The sequence below is a fragment of the Pygocentrus nattereri genome, chromosome 26 (assembly GCF_015220715.1).
Source record: "Pygocentrus nattereri isolate fPygNat1 chromosome 26, fPygNat1.pri, whole genome shotgun sequence".
In the NCBI taxonomy this organism is placed as follows: Eukaryota; Metazoa; Chordata; class Actinopteri; order Characiformes; family Serrasalmidae; genus Pygocentrus; species Pygocentrus nattereri.
In genome coordinates this window covers 13,481,083-13,494,612 of record NC_051236.1, presented here as the reverse complement: position 1 = coordinate 13,494,612, position 13,530 = coordinate 13,481,083, and the positions used below count along the sequence as shown (strand labels likewise).

Below are 13,530 nucleotides of genomic sequence, written 5' to 3'. Positions count from 1 at the left end.
CTGGAAGGTGAACCTCCGCCCCAGTCTCAACAGACTCTGACTCCAACAGGTTTTCTTCCAAGATTGCCCTGTATTTGGCTCCATCCATCTTCCCATCAACTTTGACCAACTTCCCGGTCCCTGCTGAAGAGAAGCACCCCCAGAGCATGATGCTGCCACCACCATATTTGACAGTGGGGATGGTGTTTTCAGAGTGATGTGCAGTGTTATTTCTCCGCCACGCATAGCGTTTTGCATTGTGGCCAAAAAGTTCTATTTTGGTCTCGTCTGACCAAAGCACCTTCTTCCACATGTTTGCTGTGTCCTCAACATGGCTTCTGGCAAACTGCAAACGGGACTTCTTATGGTTTTCTTTTAACAATGGCTTTCTCCTTGCCACTCTTCCATAAAGACCACATTTGTGTAGTGCACGACTAATTGTTGTCCTGTGGACAGTTTCCCTCACCTGAGCTGTGGCTCTCTGCATTTCATCCAGAGTCACCATGGGCCTCTTGGCTGCCTCTCTGATCAGTGATCTCCTTGTTCGGCCTGTAAGTTTAGGTGGACGGCCTTGTCTTGGCAGGTTTACTGTGGTGCCATACTCTTTCCATTTCCGGATGATGGATTGAACAGTGCTCCGTGAGATGTTCAAAGCTTGGGAAATCTTTTTATAACCTAAGCCTGCTTTAAACTTCTCCAAAACCATATTCCTAACCTGTCTGGTGTGTTCTTTGGACTTCATGATGCTGTTTGCTCCCCAATATTCTCTTAACCAACATCTGAGGCCGTCACGGAGCAGCTGTATTTGTACTGAGATTAGATTACACACAGGTGGACCCTTTTGAGTCATTAGCAGTCATCAGGCAACTTCTGAATGCAATTGGTTGCACTCAGGGAAAAGGGGGCTGAATACTTTTGCACGTCGCACTTATTAGTTTTTTATTTGTAAAAAATGTTTTGATTGATGTATAATTTTCTTTCCACTTCACAATTGTATACCACTTTGTGTTGGTCTTTCACATTAAATTCCAGTGAAATATATTTATGTTTGTGGTTGTAATGTGACAAAATATGGAAAAGTTCAAGGGGTATGAATACTTTTGCAACCCACTGTATGTAAGGAAGAAAAAATACACTATCATGAATTAGAGGTATTTAAGATTACACATAGAGAAGTCTAATGCACATGAAAAAGAGGAGACCATGTGGAGTTGTGTGCTCATTTAAAACCTCATTCTTCTATGATTTAACGTTGCCCACAATGAATACTGGACTCAATACAAGCATAGTTAGGAGGCTATCCAGAGCAAAAGCATTTCAAAGTGTAAACTTGAGCTGAGAGCTACTGAAACATAAATCAATGGATGTTCAAGAAGCTCTTGAACTTGGAAAAGTTTATTAAAGGCAAATTCCTTTACTCTTTTCCAAATTTCTGCATAATTAAATTGTCAAGATATAAAAAGGCTATTCACAGTGATTTGAGTGTTAAGGCAACATCACCATCTAAGGGAAACATATATTTTGTATTCATCACTATTTTTCCATTATACCATTATGTATTTACCCCTATTATGCCTCTATAAGGGTAAAATACTATTATAATACTAATACTCCTACTACTACTACTACTAATAATAATAATAATAACAACAACAATAATAAAAATAATAATAATAATGGTGATACTGTTATTATTTGCATAACAATTAAAAAGAATATGTGTGGGTTCTAAAATCATTTTGGATAGAAAATATAATGGGTATATTTTTGCACTGTAGACATTGTGACTCCTGGTTCTTATCAGTCAATGAGATTCTCTACAGTGAACCATCTCATATCAAAACACTCTGAATGACTTTGTTTATATAACAACAACTGAATTATACATACTTTTAAAAAAATTGTATTTATTAAATTCTTACAAAAGGGTATAAGACATACAATAGATATAAGTCAAAATAAGAAAAGACAGACCAACAAACAAGCAAACAAAAACGGAGCTAGGTGTACATTACAATGATAATACCGTTACATTGCTAATACATATCTCATCATAGATACATACAAATGAGGTGAGTAGCATAAATTGACCCAGGTTAACCGTCAGTCTCCATCATTCTGGGCCAGTTGGTTCAGAAATGGCTGCCAAATCTCATAGAAAACCTTAAGCTTGTTCAATAAGCCATATCTGAGTCTCCCCATGTGTAATGCACCTGTGAGTTCTGACAGCCAATCCAAAAAAGTAGGCACAGTTTCTGATTTCCACAGTGTTAAGATCAGCCTCTTAGCAATTACCACTCCATACATAAGGGTCTTCTGTATAGAGAGGCTTTGGTTCAGTAGGGACAGGGAATATCCAAACTGCGATATGTTGGGATTAGGTTTAAATTCAGTCTCATACATTTCAGAAAACCGCTTGAATATTTCACTCCAAAATTTATACAGATTTAGACATGTCCAGAAATGGAGGGCATGAGAGCCCTCAGCAGACTTACATCGATCACATAAGAGAGATACAGTGGGGTAGATTCTATCTGACTTAGTTTTTGAATAATTAAGCCCATGCGTTACTTTGAATTGAATTAACTGATGCCTGACATTTACAGAGCAAGATTGAATTCTTCTGAGACTCTCCCTCCAGACAGTATCATCGATCTGTATCCCCAATTCCTCGTCCCATGCCGCTTTAATAGATTGTGTGTCAGAATTAGTATGTTCAGAAAATATCTTAACAAAATTGGAAACCAAATTTTTTTAACTTGGTGGGCCCAACAAAAGCGAATAGCACCTTTTTCCCTCAGGGATATGCTCAAAGTTTGAATTATGCATACTTTTAAAAAATATGTATGATTCATCTTTAATATCTAGTCTTAAGTAGCATTAGGGCCATTTCTTATCACCAGCATATTTCAGTGGACCAACAAAATCATCAAGTAAGCCAATAGTCATGTTTCACTGTAAATTCTGAAGTGTAATTTTTGTCTGTGCTAAATCATAATCACAGGACAAAGCACAAAAGGCGGCGCAGACAGTGACCCGCCAGTCGTCTTTATTTGCCAAGAGAGAAATGTGCAGTGAGGCCTATAAATCCCACAGCCTCTCTTGCTCTTTCTCTCTCTCTCTCTCTCTTTCTCTCTCTCTCTTTCTCTCCCATTCTCCCACATGATCTACCACTCACTGGAGCCAGTGACATAGAGGCTTTGGCAGAGAATCACTCAGGCTGGCTTCTCCAAATTGACACTTCCCCAGCATCACTCAACTCTGTAACTGTCCAGACAGTGTTCTTCCAAATGGCCCCAAATGTCACTAATAGACTCTCTGGGTCATGTGGCTAGCAAGATATTATGCATTCTGTCATGTCTGTGGGAAGTTGTAGCCTTTTTATGCACCAAACTGAAGGTGTGATGTCACAGTGGCTTATGGTGGTGCAGTTCATTTTAACCCTGCCTTTCAGAAGCTTGTATCCAGCCAGCACTTAACCAGTGTGGTTGTTTCAATTTCAGTGAACTCTTGAACTGGCTTAAAAGAAACGGAATAAAATCCAACTGTATGTGTATGTGTTACTGTATGAAAGGAAAGCAAGTCTTAGAAGGAGGGCAGGAATGTGTGTGGGTTTGGATGTGGAGGTGAGAGACTGACCTCTGCAACTGCAACAAATGTAAATTCATTGAGCAAACGTAGGTACAAGGTTAGAGAGATTGCTGCTGCAATATTTAGTAGGAATAAATGTTGTATTCAGAGAAATACTCTGTAAACAGAGTGTTGTGGGTGGGATTCTTCAAAGGCCGAATTAGAATTTCTCTAAAAACAAGCTCTCAAACAAATCAATTGGTATTTAGCTAGCGCTATTGGTTTTCTCAAGTTGCCCTCTCTCTCTCTCTCTCTGAGCACTTTGTTTTCTAAAAAAAAAGGCTCTGACTGCAGGATCCATCTTGCAGGTACGTATTGATCTGTCGATGATAGGCGATCATGAGTAGACTGCCCACACACTGCTCCAAAAATTACCCATGTGTAGGAGGCAAGGGAGGTTGGCAGGCTGCCAGAGAAAGCACAGGTATTCTGACAATCTCTAGGGAAGCTACAGTGCTACAGGACCCTTTAGGCCTCAGTCCAACTCCAGCAACGTCTATCTTAAGTGGAGGAACAACAACAGCCATAGCATTTCCTGAGGACAAACAGGGTTTGTTCTTGATTCCCTGAAAAGTAAGTGGTCCACTACAGATGGTCTAGAATGCTGCTTGCCTGTCAGCAGAACCTCTGGACATTTTAAAGATGATTACATGGGATTGTTTAAGTAAGCTGGAACTCCATTAGATACCTCATATATCATCCAACATTTCATCTGAAATCAAAAGTTTTAATTGGACATTTGTGCCAGGAGCAGAATCTACTCTTCTAGAACAGCTGTACACTAGATGTTGGAACAGTGCTGTGAGGAATTGATTGTATTCAGCCACAGGAGCATTAATGAGGTCGGGTAGATGCTGGATGCTCAGTTCTGGATGACTCCAACTCCATGGTTATGCTCCAGGGCATCCCATTTTATTAGCAATGCTTTTCTTTGGAGATTAAATAAGCTGTGTGTACACGATGTATCACCCGAAAGTAGCTGAATCCATTAATTAGAATGTGCATCTGGACATGTGTATTTGTGTTCTGGCCTCCTGTCAACAAACATATATCCCATAGGAAAGAAAATAGATAACTATGAGATCTGATGGAAAGACAAAGAAAATTTTTGGTTAACTCACCTGCTACTCACATGTTTCTCCTGAGAGTAGAGAAGTCAACAGAAGTTCAGCAAGCGTGTCTTTTCATTAGCGTGCTTTATGAAGAAACAATTCCAGTACCTAGCATCAAATAGTATTAGGATGTGTTCCACTATTAGCTTGGAACAACACAAATTAGTCATTGTCATCTTTGTAATTCAGTTACACTAAATGGCCTGGAAAATAGTCAGTAAAGCATGTGCTCCATCATTATTATGAAAATAATTGTAGTAAAACCTTAATATAATTCTATAATATTTCCACGTTATGTATACTATACACTCTCAGTGATACAGTCACTGGGGTGGTACCTTCAAGGGGACATCTTCAGTGCCTTTAGTCAAGGAACATAAATGTACCTTAATCCATTGCTATTACTTTGTATTAATGTCACATAACTTGTTATGTCTCCAGCCTTTTTATTGTATTGTTCTGTTTTAAAACATTAGGTTATTAAAACAAATATGTACCCTGGCTCTGGGAAGAAAACCTATTTACAATACAGACCTTAGGTCCATTGCTGTACCTTTGGGGGTAAATTAACATAGTTTGTACCTTGTTGAATGAAAACTGTACCTGCATAATAATAATGATTCTTCAAGGGTCCTTTGGAAAAAGAATATATAGAAAACACACATGCTTAAAGCGGAGTAAGTGTTTTATGTGCTTCTGCATAAGACCTTCATGAAAAGGGTTCTACGTGGTTCTTTGAGTATTCATTGTTCTATACAGAACCATTGTCTTTAGTAAAGAACCCTGGAAGAGCCGTTTTTTAAGGCTGTTTCTTTTTTTGTCTGACTGTGTCTAGCAGTGGTGCCTAAACTTCTGGTTTCCAGGGGCAAAGTGTTTGTGGTGGACCAAGGTCCAAAAATACAGAACTATATTCAAATTAAGAATATTTTTAAACATGAATTTTTATAATATTATACTACATTTAGTTACTAAAATGCTTTGTAAAGGAAAATCATATAAAGATATTTGTCCTCTGATTACATGAGGAGGTTAAGGTAACTTTCTTGTGGGCCAAATCAATATTGTCACAAGCCAACTTTGTGTTGTACCCTGTAGTAAACAATAATAACTGTCCAAGTCTACTTTGATTTTTCTAGGAGTTCTGTAGAAATTCTTGTGTTGTTACTATAAATCAAGGGTGTCCAGTCTTATCTGCAAAGAGCCTAAGGCTGAGGTAACAAGCAAGCGGTAGCACACCTGATTCCACTTGTATATTCAATATTCAGTTGGTTTCAGTCAAACAATTGCCAGAGTGATGCTGAAGGAATCCTAGAATCCACTACATTAGTGACATATTCAGATGAACTCCACTAAATCTAGATTACCTCAGCTTCATCGCAATGGCTTAGAAGGACACTTCACGTATTGAGCCTTTAGTGAAGATGGCTGTAAACCTTGCTCAGTAATTGACGCCATGACATGAGCCAATATCTCACCGCCAGAGGCTCTTTTGCTTGTTTTATAGACAGAGAGCCAACAGGGGATTGACACTCATGCTGGCTTTTTAATTACTGTTAAAAAAAAGCATATGAGCTAATTACGTTATACATGCTGTAACCCAGCCGACAACAGAAAAGGCCTCTGTAATTATATCAATAATAGGTTTCCGTGGGTGGTGCTTATAAACCTCTCTACTGTTTAGATGCAAGGCCATAAGCACCAAGTGAAAACATGATTGCAGGTCAGGCTGGATTTTGAACCACAGTGTAAAACACATAAGAAACATACAGAAACACAGCCACAAACACAGATCATAAGAATAATTTATACGACAAACAGAAAAAGAAGGAAGCCTACAGAGATCTGCTGTTTAGTTCTGTGCAATGCTTTACACATAGGTTATCGGAAATCATGCATCCTACCATCAAAGCACAAAGCTAGCTCCTCATCTTTAGCCTGGACTTCAGTGTGGCAGCTGTTCCGAATGCCGTATTTAATAAGTATAAAGTATAAAGCCAGTTTATTCCGTATTTATTCATTTCTTTACTGAAGAGGGTGGATGTCTTTTAGGCTAGTATGGGCTGACTGATACTGAAGTGTTTTCTTTAGATCTTTTTGTGAAACAGAATGTGTCTTTGATATTGAAAAAGAAAAAAAAACGTCTTACAGACACACACACAGAGAAGCACATGAGATGGAGTGAGCACTCTATAATGACAGGTCACTTGGAATTATTTTGCTCCATTCAACAGTCTGCTTACATGGAAGCTGATTTAATACTAATGCAAAAGCTCTTAAATTTTCAATATTCTTGACATGCACAAAAGACATCAGTTTTCATAGTGGGATGTTCAGGAGTGGAACAAACACAGAGAAGTAATAGTTTAGTGAAAGTTTCATTATTGTGTCAAAATCTTATTTTAAAGTAGAACTATGTAGCCAAAATATACTTGAGTGAAAGTCAGAGTCAGAAAGTCAAGTATCAACATTTGAACATGTTCAATTTATATAAAAAAAATGAATGTTTTAATTAATAAATGTAAAGCTTTTTCTGGTGATGCGTTATGTGACGACCAATTAGCAGTACTCCTCACCACACAGACACAAATCAGCATGACTGTGGACTGTTTTATGCTACAATTATTTTTGGTCAGAATTAGGTTAAATGTTGGAATAAAAATAAATTCAAAATCACAGGAATTCGACTGATTGGCAAAAGAAAAACCACCTGGAGCCACTTGTAAAAAACATAAAACAAGTGTGAAAACACATCATGAAACTCTCAGGGTATATAATTCAATTTACAGCTCTGGATTTTTTTTCCACTTAAAAGTTCTCTGAAGAGATTTTCTGACCTTTAGCATGCGTAATTTGTAAGTTTTTAAACACCTCAGTGTCACTGCCGGACTGAGGATAGTCCACTAACCAATAATATCCAGCCAACAGCATCCTGTGACCACTGATGAAGGACTTGAGGATGCACCATCCAAATAGTACCTGCTCTGTGAGGGTCCATGGGGGGTCCTGGTCACTGAAGAACAGAGTAAAAGGGGGCTAACAAAGTATGCAGAAAAACAGATGGACTACAGTCTGTAATTGTAGAACTACAAAGTGCTCCTATAGTAAGTGGAGCTGATAAAATGAACAATGAGCATAGAAACAAGGAGGTGGTCATAATGTTATGCCAGGTTGATGTGTGTATATATAATTAGATAGATAGATAGATAGATAGATAGATAGATAGATAGATAGATAGATAGATAGATAGATACATAGATAGATGACCATGAATGTGTTTTAAAACAATGTCTCAGACATCAGACAGTGTTGATGCTATGTTGAGATTCCTGACTTAAACCGCAGAATTGTCCACACCATTGTGTTCTCGAGTGTGTGTAGGTTCTGTTCTTACCTAAGAACAAACGCTAAATAAGAAAACACTGGTGAATATCAGAATCTTCATGAAGTTGGTTTTAAGAAGAATTTTCTCCTGAAGAACGTGGGTGAATGAGGACCAATGCATTTACTAAAGAACCCTTAAAGAACCATTTTTGAGAGCGTAGCTGCTCAATGTTTACCGAGATCTTGCAGTAAATGCGCTCTCAGCTTAGATTTTTCTATTTTTTTAGCCCTGGGCTCCGTTTATTCTGTGTCCTACACCGAACAGCAGCACACTGTCCCTCCTCCAAACGTGAGTAATATTTAATAGCGCTACACCAACGCTCGAGTAGGCTGCTGATGCTTCACGAGAGACAGCACGTGACCGGCCAGGCCAGCCTATACTGGAGCTACGCTATGCAGGAGGACGAGCTCCAAACGCGCGCCGCTACTACAGCCACCACAGCCACTACAGTCCAAGCTGGAGCGCTGTGAGGAGAACCGCATCCTCGGCGCCTTTAAATGAGATCCTTTACAGCCAGACTGTCGGCTTTGGAAGATAAGACTCGCTCCGTCACCGTGAGGTAAAGTGTCCTCGCGCTGAAGACCGTGGAGTAGGCAGTACCTGAGGCAGTCGCTCTCCTCTCCTCTCCTCTCCTCTCCTCTTCTGTCACGGTGAAGCTGAGCATCGACCGCTCTGGGCTCTGACACCACTGAAGGTAGGAAACAACTTTCTCCAGTACATCTTTCTACAGAGTCGTGCGAAATACTGAATGTCTACCTTTGACGTCGCTGTTGAAAGAGTAAAGACTAAATAAAAGCCGAACTCAACTTCCTGGCGTAAACAAGCGCTACGTCAGCTTCTTACTTGCCCGCTTCTTGTTCAAAATTTCCCGTTCCACCTTAAATGGTGCAGCAGTTACGTTTCGAGTTCCGTCAGAACTGCATGGAACTGTTCCAGAAATTTCGAACAAGAAGCTGGCAAATAGCAAACCAACTTCAGCCTTGTGCAAAGGCTTGTCCCCAACCTGCCCACTGTGAGTAATACTGAGCTGCTCTTCTAAATGAGCTTATAACACTGTGTGTATACTATGTGACACATGCAGAGTTACATTATGTTGTGTATGTATTACGTATGTGAAGGCAGATTACTTGGCTTTCCAGACCCGGATTAATCCTAAGCTTTTAACTATGAAGAATTTTCACTGGTAATTCTCATTTGAAATTGAAACTGAGCCCAAGATTATCTGGGGAATTGGATATGTAAAACTGTTTTTTTCTTGTCTGCTCCAGGCAGCAACAGATTTTGCACAATAGCTTTATCTTTATTGTTTCAGCTGTTTTGCTCAGTGAGGGACGGAATAACCCACCCGCAGAATGCCATTAATCCTAGAGCATACAGCCAGTACAGCTATTGAGGAAAGGCTGCTCTGCCATGGACAAAGGTGCTTATTCCAAGGATGTGGAGCGGAGCTTAAATAGAGGATTTCATACTGGTAGATCGTGGTCCTACAAAGCCTTTTCGGGGCTGCTTAGCACTGTGACATTGGCTCAGGGTTGGACTTGTGGCTTGTCTGGATCTCTGTAATGAGTGCGTGCACTGTTGTGCATTAATTGTCTTGGTGTCTCTGTGTTATGTTTTTGCACAGAGTGTGGGGAACATACTGATTGCGCCTGTCAGCATGCAACAAGCAAATCAATTGCTGTGCTTTGCTGTATGTTTTTTTTCCATCCATATCTTCCAGTAAAATACAAACACTAATGCACAGCCCGTGTTTTCTTCCCTCTCGCTCTGTCAGTACCTGCACAGCTTTAGTTCCCTGCCTGCCATTCCCTTTTCCTTTTCTCCAGTGGAAGCCAGCACACTCTCCCTCTCTATCTTGATAGAAATCCTCCACAAACACAGTTATGTGTTGGCTTAATTGGTTGTGTAATGTGTCTGTAGCCAGAAGTGTCTGAATCTTTATTGCGCGTGGAGAGAGCAGGCCAGATTGCGTTTGCCCGGTGGACTTGTTCATTAAAGCAGGAAGTCAGGAAGGGTGATACATTTGTGCTGATAAGCAATGGCTTGGTACATTTCCTCCTTTTCTTGCCTTTTGCTGTGCCTTCTCTCTGTTTTTCTTCTCCTCTCTCTCTCTCTCTCTCTCTCTCTCTCTCTCTCTCTCTCTCCCACTCGCCCTCACCATCTGTCACCCCCCCCCCCCCCCCCCACATATCTCTTTCTCTCTCTCTCAGTCTGTCTTTTTCCTTTGCTGCCCAGGGCTAGCATTGCTCCGTGGAATGTGTATGAAAAGAGATGGACAGCTATTAAGGTGGCACTGAGGGCTGGAGCTCCTGGAGATATTTGCTGATTGTTTGCTCTGTCACTGACCTCGCTAGTGTAATGGGGCTTTGTCACTTTTTTCCACTGGATAGGGAAGCACTTTCAACAGCTCAGTTAAGCTGCTGGTCAAGGCCGAAGGTTTGCTATGTTTTTGAACCAGGGAATAATATTGGTAGATGAATACACAGATTGGCAATGAGACAGATTTTTGTTTAAATAAAATGGGTAATCAAAGTGTTTTGTCTGAACAGTTTCATCGCCTCACATCAGCCTCATGCAATTACTAAAATGAAGGTTGTGCCGATCTTGAAGAAAAGGGGTTGGCCAGATAAAAGGCCTCCTTTGGGTACAGGTCATACACAGCAGAGCCATATAATTTAGTGCTGAGTCTCTAAAGGAACGCCTGCTTTTTTTTAATACTGGCGAGATTTCTTCATTTGTGCGCCACATACTCTCTTTTGCTGTGGATAACCAGCGCTCTGTTGAAACATTGTGTTTTTCTTGACAGCAGAGTGCATTTGATAACAGTATTCATGTCGATTGTTGTTGGAGAGAAGCCTTGTTAATTGGTTAGTGTGTGCCTCTAAAAAGTGTTGCATATGTGTACATGCACACCCACAAATATGCTTGCACTTGGAATCCACAATGTTATTTGAATTATGTTGTTTTATCAGCAGATAATTGCTTAAAAATATTGTAATGGAATAGTTTATATCTGAGCAATGTTTCAAACTGACATTTGAAGACATCTATCATGTTTACGCAGTGCTGGGTTACTGCTAAAATATCTAAAGTGGCTAAAATATCTGCATTTTATTGATTTAACTGTGTTTGTATCTCCATAGAAATCAATGCTATATTAATCCAAAATCCAGCTGGTAGTATTTGCATATTTATGATTTTACTTGTTTTAAGTGATGTTTTAAGTTTCATAAGTGAAATGATCTGACTACAGTGACAAATAATATGGCTTTTTTCGAGCATATTTCTTAAAACAAACAAAATCATCTGCCAGTATAGTGAGATAAGTTACAGCAATCTCAAAATGAGAAATATTAGATATATTAATTAGATATAAGACCGTTTCAATTGCCAAGATACCATTTTTTGCAGTCTCTAACTTGTGGGTTTCCTAATAATAATTAACAACTGGGTGATATTACTTAATAATTTACTATGTTTGGCACAAACGACATGCAACAACATTGAAATCTAGTGGTTTCCTTTGTTTGCCTGTTTGGAAACCAACTTTGCCAAATCTGTGGATTGATATCCTTCTACTGTACAAGTTTATTCATTTTACTCTCTACTACAGAGTAGATCTCATGTACCAGAGTTTGTTTCATTTGCATGTTCCTCAGCAGTCCTTTCCAAAATCTGCATAAACTTTCCAAGTAGCATTCAGTGTATGTCTGGTGCTCTGTTTTATAGCCTGTAATTAAGTGTAGGGTTTCCTATTGTATACATATTTGAAGTAATCATAGACTAATAGATAGCTATAAATAGATAAATAGACAAAACATCAAAAATCACTTGACACATGAAAGACAATGAAAGAAAAAAAAAGCAAAACACAGCTGCTTATTTAAATGATAATGATGTTTTATGAACATTTTATAGTCATCTTCCCAAGGTTAGCAGATATGTAAATGAGAAGTATTGGATATTGGCATCAGCCCACAATTCTCATATAGAAACATCCCTAATTACTGTAAACAGGCTCTTTATAACAGGCTGTCTATAACAGTCTCTTTATAATTGACTGACAGTCGCTGCCCAAGCTTTATGGAACACTGTCAAAAATTGCTTTTAACCTAATGAATTTTATCAAGGATGTTGTTAGCATGTGAACAAATTTGCCATTTTTGTTTATGGACTTACAGCTACAACACAATTAGCAACAACAGCCAGATCACCCCCGGCCCATCCTCTCCCATGTTAGCTGCTAGTCAAAGGAAGCCTTAATGGTTGAAGACAAGGACACAACTCAGTGTGTCTGAGGCTTAAGCCGAGGTGTATTTTCAACAGAGGTAATCGAGGCCAAGGATGCTGACTTTGTACCGTGGTGATAGGAGGCTAGGGGTAGGGGGTTCTGCTCCTCCTTTGCAAAAGAAAAAGTCAGCACTTCAGTCAACACTGAAATCACACTTCAGCAAAAGGAAAACATCTTTATGTCAATTTCATATCACCTCGGCATCAGCTTGAACAAGCACTGGCCTTCCTGGGCCATGTAGTGAAAATCAATCTCCCCTTGAGCTCTTGAAGCGCCATTGGCTGCTTCTGCACCGGTTCAATAGAATTACTTAAGACAGGCCAATTTACAAGCCCCTCTTTCTGCTGTAAACCTAGTGTTAAACACAATCAGCATGTTCTCTCTGAGTGACAGATTCATCGACCTTCGTAAAGAGGATGAAAGAGGTTTTTTAAGAATTGCTTGTGGGATTGTAGAATTACATCTTTGATTCTGAGTGCAGGGTTCTTTTTCATTCTGTCTGTAGTGGAACAGCAGAATGTATTTTTCATGTTTTATGTCCAGTCATGTTACCTTGAAAAGATGTTATGTGCAAAGTCTTTTAATGACCTTGAAGTTAGAGAAGCTGAATTGAAATAAACCTACACAAACTAGCCTGCTTTACCATAACATTGGTGATTTCTTCAGTGGTGCCTGAAAAAAGCGAAACATGACAGTCTCTAAATTTTCCCATCCAATATCACCTGTGATATTAGACGAGCCTGCAAAAAGTAGAACTGCAAGTGAATTATTTTAAATCTGCTAGATATATCTAATACTTCTTATTTTGAGTTTTGGAGCTTGTTATTAGATTTATTTCTAAATGTTTCTTACTTGTTTAAGGTGTTTTTGCCAAGTTATTTCTCTGTATTGACATAATATTATCTGTCATTATGGTGAGATAAATTAATTAACTTACAACAATCTCTAAATGAGAAACATTATATATTGCATATAAGGTAATTTATTCACAAGTTAAACATTTTTGCATGGCGTGTTTGGGCGAATGAGCGAACATGTAGTAGGCCAGTGACACAATATGTTGTTGCTAGGTTTGTAGTCCCACAAAATAGAGTCTGCTGGGTTTTTCGCTTAAGAACAGAAGACTGATGTGCAAA

General features: G+C 39.2%; 1 protein-coding gene across 3 annotated transcripts in view; it reads left to right on the top strand.

The window, feature by feature from the left end:
• Positions 1–8,396: 8,396 nt before the first annotated feature.
• The window catches only part of si:dkey-166d12.2 (rap1 GTPase-activating protein 1), a 103,585-nt gene continuing 98,451 nt past the window's right edge, over positions 8,397–13,530 (top strand). For 2 of the 3 annotated variants that reach the window (XM_017697839.2, XM_037534885.1), the window contains exon 1: positions 8,397–8,797. The gene's annotated coding sequence lies outside the window, so the exon portion shown is untranslated. The remainder of the gene's footprint in view (positions 8,798–13,530) is intronic. The other variant, XM_037534886.1, reaches the window with a different exon arrangement.